Source organism: Trichomycterus rosablanca, chromosome 15, assembly GCF_030014385.1.
Source record: "Trichomycterus rosablanca isolate fTriRos1 chromosome 15, fTriRos1.hap1, whole genome shotgun sequence".
Lineage (NCBI taxonomy): Eukaryota > Metazoa > Chordata > Actinopteri > Siluriformes > Trichomycteridae > Trichomycterus > Trichomycterus rosablanca.
Genome location: NC_086002.1, coordinates 27,483,499 through 27,492,739, shown reverse-complemented (window position 1 = coordinate 27,492,739; position 9,241 = coordinate 27,483,499). Strand labels below are relative to the sequence as shown.

The window sequence follows — 9,241 nt, the reverse complement described above, 5'->3', positions numbered from 1 at the left end:
GTCCGCTTCCCAGTGTCGGCGGTGTTACAGAACCCCAACTAAAAAACCCTTAAGTACCAAACGCCCTAATTAGTGCTGACAGCTCTGGTTTTCTCCCGCACTGTTAGCAGGAGGCTAACCGCTAGCTGGGGCTGTAATGCTGGGCAGCTTAATGCCGGCATGTTTGTAAAGCCTATATAGGACGGTGTATATAGGGTTAACGTTTGGTTTGGGCGATCCGGGTTCGAATCCACTCCAGCGATCGCTCTTTAACTCTTCTGTTTCGTTTTTACAGATCAGCTGATTGAATCACGGTGAGCCTAGGCACCGCCTTATCTGCGCTCAGTCAGCTTTTCTGTGCAGTTGCTGTTTGGCTGAAGCTTCGCGTACCTGTGAATTCGGTTAATTCGAATGAACGTTTTCACCCGATGTTAGAATGTGACAATCGTGATTGACTTTATATTTTAATTAAAATACCAACGTCACGAAGCAGAAACTGACCAGACGCCCGCGGAATATAAATCAGGGAAAGTTTAATATAAAAAGGGCGAAAACAGTGTACAAAATCAGGTAGAGTCCAAAACCAGCGAAAACCAAAACAGTAAACGTAAGACAACAAGAATTATACACGGTAACGGTTAAATTCAGTAATAAGGAGCGCAAACATGATCTGCAAAACAAAACACAAACAGAAGAGTTTAATTAAGATTCACTGAATCAAAATACGGAGCCGATGAGCGCGATCAGGATTGGCTGGAAAGTAACGAATTACATTTACTCGCGTTACTGTAATTGAGTAGTTTTTTTTGTGTACTTGTACTTTTTTAAGTAGATTTTACAGCCTGTAATTTTACTTTTACTTAAGTAAGTTTTGTACTAAGAATTGTAATTCGCTACATTTCAGGGGCGGAGCCAGGGGGTGGCCAGTGGTGGCCATGGCCACCATAAATGAATCTTCGGCCACCCCTCCGGCCCCCCCATCACCGCTTTGCCGGTACCGGCAACTTTTTTTGCGGAAGCATTTCTGCACGCAGGTGTTCTCACAGGGACGCAATTCAACAGCGCACCTCAAAGAAGTAGTTCTCCACCAAAACAGTGCAGTAATACACGACATAAAGGTCAACCACCAACACAATTACAGAAGCAGTACTACATAGTGCTACTAGTACTATTTAGTAGTATTTGTGGCGAGCTACGAATAAAGGCGCAACCGGGCTCTGCGCGTTCCAGTGTTGCCAGATTGGGCGGTTATCCGCCTAATTGGGCAGATTTTGTTTAAAAACAATTTAATAGCAGTTAAATAACACTTCTATTTAAAAGAATATATTCCGTTTTAAGAAGCTCCAGCATTGTAGAAGGCTGTTAAAAGTAAAGACTATTTTCAATGCTGATTTGGCTTAATAGTGTTGGTCAGTCTGTATCATATTGTTGAAAGAAAATTTAAATTTGTTTTCCATGCATTCACACTAGCATGTTCTGGGGTTCAAATGAGTCTCATCATTACACACAAGTTGGCAGCCAAATGATAATGTATTGCAAAGGAATAGCTTTGAAATTCTTCCTCATAATGTTAAGGTTATAGGCTATATTCTGGTTTTTCACTTGTCAGGGAAAATGAAGAGAGAAAAAAAGCTTATTATTCTTCGTGATGTAATTCTACATGGCACTTACTGCCTGTATAGGTAAATGAGTGAGTGACCACATAAAAAAAGGTATCAGTTTCTGTGCCACCCCTGTGTGAGCAATGGTCTCAGTCTGGCCACCCCTATGGAAATTGTCTGGCTCCGCCACTGCTACATTTTAAATCACATCCGTTACTGAGTAAAAAAATCGCGTCTGGGAAACTGCTGCAGTGAATTCTGCGATAGGGAGTCGGATCTTTTGTCTCGGTTCCTTTTAAAGAGCCGTATGTATGTAACGACTCCCAAATGCGCGAATCGGTTCCTTTATTTTGGCTTAAAGGGCCGTTCAATAGAATCGAATCATTCTACGACACATAATAGTGGTTAATACAGTTTGAAAGTTTTATGGGACTAAAATGACACATTACACATCCTTAAATGTTTAAAATGTTGTATCCACCCCCCAAATCACAAGAGGACAAAATCAAAGCTGAGCTGAGTGATCACTTGATGCCCCCCAGTGTACTGATACTGATGATTCAGTGGTGGAAACAGCACAGTACAGGCTCGTGTTCCTTTTAAGAAACCTGTAAAGAACTTTTTGTAGTTTTTTTCCTAATGTAAGGAGGTTCTGCTGAACATTTAAAATAAAAGTTGTTTGTGAGCTATTCTTAGATATAGATAGATAAGGATATAGATAATTTAGATCTATTTTGTTTTAATTATTGTTACTTATTGTGATATCGTTATTGTTATAAAGTTTGAGTCCCTTAAAAGGATAATTATAGGTGTTGTTACTATTTTTGCACTTCTGCAGCCTTTAATTACAATGCAAAAAAATAAATTTGAGTCTTATTTTAATTGCATTATACAAGAACAAAAAAAAATCGAAATCGTAATCGACAATCGGGTATAATTTTAAAATAATCGAGATTTTTTTTTTTTGCAAAATCGCCCAGCCCTACCTGTGAAGCCAGTGACCTCGGTTCGAGACTCGCATACTTTAGTTGTTGTTTCTCTTTATTTTGAATTATGCCACTCGGCATGTGATCAAAACGTCTCCGATCCTTTTTGTTTCTCGTTCTCTCTTTGTTTATTTGTTTTTGTGTTACCTTTTTATTAATAAATATAGTTGCTCACGCAACCTTAATCTGCTCTTGGGTCCGACTCCTTTCATCTTAACACTGCTGAACCTGATCAGAGCGGTTTAGTGAATCTGATCTGGTATAAAGAAGGTGGAAGCTCAGCTGTAGGATCTGGACAGAGTTACGGCAGGGTAAATCCTACTACTGCCAGGGCTCAGAATAAACATCGATCACAGACAGCAGCGATGCTACTGTTCATATTAAAGTCGTGTTAAGATTTAATGGTGTTTTATAAGAGTGTTTTTTATTCTTCTGTAGGATTTTCCATGACTGTCTGTATCGCTGTAGGAGTTGGATTGTGTTTGGTGGCAGCTGGTTTTGTTGTATTTTTCTGTTGGAGGTAAAAAAAAACTTAATTTTGGGGAGATTTTAAATGTATTTATTAGGGCTGTCGAAGTTAATGCGATAATAACGCATTAACGCAATCTCAATTTAACGCGATTAAAAAAAATAGTGCCGTTAACGCAAATTCTATACAGAAAAAATTTACCTATACAGGCAGTGAGTGCCATGTAGAATTACATCACGAAGACCCACATTGTTATGTTTTGTACTTAACCACGAAATACAAATGACACTAGTTATGTGGAGAACGAGTTTGTCTTTATTGCTTAATCCACAACTTGGAGCATCACACTTAAACATAACATGCCGTTACCCGCTGGTAACACATATCAGCTCAGTGACGTACAGTGGTAACGTGATACGCAGATCACGTAAATGATATATATCACACGCATTATAATAATAAGCTTTTTTCTCTCTTAATTTTCCCTGACAAGTGAAAAACCAAAATATAGCAACCTTAACATTATGAGGAAGAATTACAAAGATATTCCTTTGCAATACTTTATCATTTCAAGAATATGATACAGACTGACCAACACTATTAAGCCAAATCAGCATTGAAAATTGACTTTACTTTTAATAGCCTTCTACAATGCTGGTGCTTCTTAAAACTGAATATTTTCTTTTAAACAGAAGTGTTATTTAAATGCTATTAAATTGTTTTCCAACAAAATCCGCCCAATCTGGCGGATAACCGCCCAATCTGGCAACACTGGAACGCGTTGTTATTATTATCGCGTTAACTTCGACAGCCCTAATAAAAACGTATTCTGATATCCAGTTAGCAGCGTAGGGTTTATATAGCAGCAGGTAGAATAAGGTGCAAAAACAATCCAATATTGTGCAAAGATGCAAGTAATATAGTCGCTAGTATGAGTTGCCAGAACCCAGGGAACAAGACTGTGTTGATTGTGAATGAGTTTTTGTGTATGTTAGTGTATGTACACCGATCAGCCATAACAATAAAACCACCTCCTTAAAAAAAACCCAAAATGCGATTAATCACGATTAACTATATGAAATTCTGAGATTAATCGCGATTAAAAAATTTAATCGTTTGACAGCCCTGGTATTTATATATTTTGTTTTATTGTGAGAGTAGAAAGAAGATGCAGATGAGACAGAAGGATGAACGTGATCATAAGGTGATTGTATAGAACTACAAAAAAGACACCCCAATGATACTGAGTTTGTGTCATTCATTCATTCATTCACTGTTTATTTTACCTGAATACTTTTGACTCAAACTGCTTGTGTCCTTCGTTCAGGATGCTGAAGCTGATACGTACGCAGCTCTCGATCCATCATCCAGGTCCTCCAACGATGAGTACGGCACTCTGACAGTAAGTGTCTCTATAAAAGTCACGATTAAAAAGATCTTAATGATCTCATAAGGATTGTTCTTCATTTTCTTCAGACCGCTCACTCCAGTCCTCCTGATGATACATACGCGACTCTGGATCCCCACACCATTTCTCCAGAGTACGAAACTCTAACAGTAAGTACTTTTATTTCCAGCCACTGAACAAGCCGTCCTTCTCAAGAACCTCCAATTAAACGATTTAAACTTTACATGTTTTAAAGATGGTGAGAAACGAGAACTGATCGTGGATGTCGACACGTGACACGATGACTTGATTGATCCAACCATCAAAGTATGAATTAAAGAGGATGGTTCATGTTGCAATGATTCCAAATGTCATTATCATTATTTCTTACTATTATACAACCCCAATTCCAATGAAGTTGGGACGTTGTGTAAAACATCAATAAAAACAGAATACGATGATTTGCAAATCCTCTTCAACCCATATTCAATTGAAAACACTACAAAGACAAAATATTTAATGTTCAAACTGATAAACTTTATTGTTTTTTTGCAAATATTCACACATTTTGAATTTGATGCCTGCAACACGTTCCAAAGAAGTTGGGACAGGGGCAACAAAAGACTGGGAAAGTTGAGGAATGCTCAAAAAACACCTGTTTGGAACATTCCACAGGTGAACAGGTTAATTGGAAACAGGTAAATGTCATGCTTGGGTATAAAGGGAGCATCCCTGTCACGGAGAGTGAAAAATGTGTCTCTTTATTTAAGTGCCTACTGCGCATGCGGGAATGGACATAAGTTACGTTTGGGGAGCAGTAGAAGCTCCCGGTGTATATTCAATAAAGATTGCTGCTGTGTTAACAAAATGCCTGAGGATTTGGAGTGATTAATTATCGCGGTGAACGCCACATGGTGTCAGAAGAAAAACTTATAACGCTAGTGAGCTGGAGACGAAGTTGGACGTGTGTTTGAGGAGACCGACGCGCGGATTGCAATGGCGAAGTTTATGCCGCCGGAGCAGTTTGATTTCTCCAAGCCAGAAGCATGGCCGGACTGGAAACAGAGATTTGCCAGGTATCGAATAGCTTCACGGCTTACGGAGGACGAGGAAACAGTGCAGGTAAATGCTCTGATTTATTCAATGGGAGCGGAGGCCGAGCACATATTCAAGTCGTTCACGTTTGGTAGCGCGGGAGACGGCGATAAATACGCCGAGGTCATGGCCAAATTTGACGAACATTTTATCCCGAAACGCAACGTTATCTTTGAGCGTGCAAAGTTTCACTCAAGAGTTCAACTTCCCGGTGAAAGTGTGGAAGCATTCGTCAGGCAGCTGTATGAGCTAGCCGAAAATTGTGAGTTTGGGGCACAAAAAGACGAGCAGATGCGAGACCGCTTAGTGATTGGCATCCGTGACATGCAAGTTTCACAAAAACTGCAAATGAAAAGTGATCTAACGCTGCGGACTGCCATTGAAATGGCCAGGCATTGTGAGCTAATAAAATCACAGAACACAGAAGGTGGGAAAGGCCCGGAGCATGTGGATAACATAAAATCAGTCAGAAAGACAGAACAAAAAAGAACAAGCATGTCGGCTAAAATAAACAAAAAGACAATAAGAGGAGCATGCACAAGATGTGGGCGAAATCATGCTGACAGGGAGCAGTGTCCTGCAAAAGGAAAGAAATGCCTGAAGTGTAACAAAACTGGACACTTTGCTTCAGTGTGTTATTCAAAGACAGCTGTGCGGGAGATAACTGAAGCTGATGAGGATGACACTATGTTCTTAGGATCAGTTGAGCTAAAACAAAGCAAAGATGCATTGTTAGCAGAAGATGAGCCACCTTGGCGTACCACTTTAACTTTAGGGGATACGCCAGTCTCATTCAAAATTGACTCCGGCGCCGACACTTCAGTAATGTCCGAGGCCACCTATGAAACATTACGGAGCAAGCCCAAACTCAGTGCTGTAAAGAACACTATACAGAGTCCTGGTGGCGTCGTGGCCACAAGAGGGCAGTTTTTAGCCAAAATTAAAGCTCGTGTCAATGGCCAACTCCAAAACTGCTGCTTTCGGGTAGTAGTGGTTAAGACCAATGGAGAAAACCTCCTTAGCCGAACAGTGGCAACAAAACTGGGCTTAATTAAGCGCATTGATGAGATCAGTACATTTAGTGGCCTGGGCACATTAAAAGGAGAACCAGTGAAAATCACTCTGAAAGATGGTGCACAGCCATACAGTATAGCTACGCCACGTCGGGTTCCCATCCCCCTACTCCCCAAAGTTGAAGAGGAGCTAAAGAGAATGGAGGCAATGGGCATAATAGAGGAAGTGACTGAGCCAACTGAATGGTGCGCGCCCATGGTACCAGTAATGAAAAAGAATGGAAAAATAAGAGTTTGCGTGGATTTGAAAAGACTTAACGAGAATGTGAAACGTGAGAAGTTCATTTTGCCTACCTTGGATGATATATTGCCCAAGCTAGCAAAGGGTACTGTGTTCTCCAGCTTGGATGCCGAGAGCGGATTTTGGCAAATCCCTCTAGAAGAAAACAGTGCTCGTCTGACCACCTTTATTACACCCCTAGGAAGGTACTGTTTCAAGAGGCTGCCCTTTGGTATCACCTCGGCTCCTGAAATTTTTCAAAGGAAGATGTCGGAGCTGCTGCGTGGGCATGACGGGACAGTCGTCTTTATGGACGATATTTTAGTGACTGGAGAAACGCAGGAAATTCACGACCAGAGACTAAAGCAGGTCATGGAGACTATAAAAGCTGCAGGCCTGAGGCTCAACAAGGATAAATGTCGGCTCAGTCAGCCAGAACTGAACTTTCTAGGACAGGTTGTGACCAAAGATGGTATAACCCCCAACCCAGAGAGGGTTAAAGCCATAACAGCAATGGAACCACCCCAGAACGTGAGTGAGTTGAGACGGCTGCTTGGAATGGTGAACTACATTGGGCGTTATTTACCAAACCTCTCCACCGTGCTGCAAACGCTCAATGAACTGCTCAAGTCTGAGCGTGATTGGTGTTGGGGACCTCTGCAAGATAGTGCATTCACAGAAGTGAAACAGCTCATTTCGTCAGCACCCGTCTTAGGGTTCTTTGATCCAGCAAAGCCAACTGTCGTTAGCGCAGATGCTAGCAGTTATGGGCTTGGAGGAGTACTCTTGCAGAGCCATGATGGAGCACTGAAGCCTGTTGCGTTTTGCTCGCGTACTTTGACTGAAGCCGAAAAGAGATACGCGCAGATTGAAAAAGAGTGCCTCGCAGGAGTGTGGGCCTCTGAGCGTTTCTACCAGTATCTTTGTGGTTTAGAGAGTTACAGGCTGCTCACAGACCACAAGCCACTGGTAACTCTCATCAACTCAAAAGACCTTGACACCACACCTATACGATGTCAGCGCCTGCTCATCAGGTTAATGAAGTTTAATCCAGTCGCAGAATATGTTCCCGGCAAACACCTAGTCGTCGCCGATGCCCTGTCTAGGCAACCCTTGGGAGACACCGCTCCAGCTGACCTAGAAGCAGAGGTGAAAGCATACGTGGATTCAGTGGAGGATGACCACAGAGTAAGGAAGCCAACCATTGAACAGATAAAAGACGAAACAAGAAAAGATGGTGAACTCCAGTGTGCCCTCAAGTATGTCCACAATGGATGGCCGGAACACCTGAAGAGCATCGCTGTGCAAGCGCACGCATACTTCAAAGATCGTGGTTCACTCAGTGAGGCCAATGGATTGCTGCGACGTGGCAAACAAATAGTGATCCCTAAAAGTATGCGAGAACATATGTTGCAGAAGATTCATGAGGGCCATCAAGGCCTTACCAAGTGCCGAGAGCGATATAGGGGTGCTGTGTGGTGGCCTGGCATCGCTGGAAAGGTGAAAAATCTTGTGTTGTCATGTGAACATTGCAAAATCCACAGGCCAAGCCAGCACAGAACCATTGATTACCACACCGTTGCCAGATCTCCCATGGCAAAAGCTAGCTGCCGACCTGTGTGAACACAAAGGTCATCATTACTTAATTGTGATAGACTACTTCTCCAGATGGCTCGAGATTTTAAATCTGCCAAAGACAAATTCGGACACTGTCATACAGAAGCTGAAAAGCATCTTCACACGCTTTGGAACTCCAGAGGAGCTTATGACAGATAACGGCCCTCAATTCTCAGCCGATCAGTTCAGACGTTTCGCAGCCGAGTACGACTTTCAACACGTCACGTCAAGCCCTCATTTTCCCCAGTCAAACGGCGCGGCTGAACGAGCTGTAAAGACTGCAAAGTGGATCTTAAAGCAAGCCGACCCTCACCTAGCTCTTCTGAGTTATCGCTCAACCCCAACAGAGCCAACGAGGGAAAGCCCCGCCAAGTTGTTGATGGGTCGAGAAATTCGCACAACGCTCCCAGTTCTGAAAGAGAGACTGCAGCCAATGTGGCCTAATCTAGAGACTGTTAGAGCAAATGATGCGAAAGCAAAACTGAGCTACGAAAAGTACTACAACCGCAGGTACTCTACCCAACCTCTTCCACCACTGACCATAGGTGATAAAGTTAGACTAAAGATTGATGGGGAAAAGGCTTGGACAACTACAGCGACTGTGCAACACCGGGAAACTGCGCCACGCTCTTTTACACTGGAGACTGAGCGAGGCGACACACCCCGGAGGAACCGGCGCCACATCCAGCTGGTGAACCAGGAGTCGTCCTCACCTCCAAAGATGGAAACTTCTCCACCGAACGATCAGCATGTGCAGAGTGAGCCAGCAAGGCAGGACTTTAGCGCCACTAGAGCTTATGTTCCTGCTGATACC

The 9,241-nt window shown here is 42.6% G+C and overlaps 1 long non-coding RNA gene across 1 annotated transcript; it reads left to right on the top strand.

Moving 5' to 3' along the window:
* The first annotated feature begins 4,360 nt into the window (after nt 1–4,360).
* LOC134329153 (uncharacterized) lies at nt 4,361–4,743 on the top strand. Its single transcript, XR_010014808.1, has 3 exons — nt 4,361–4,437; nt 4,512–4,592; nt 4,679–4,743. It is a non-coding gene; the product is annotated as an uncharacterized LOC134329153 (long non-coding RNA).
* Nucleotides 4,744–9,241: the final 4,498 nt, after the last annotated feature.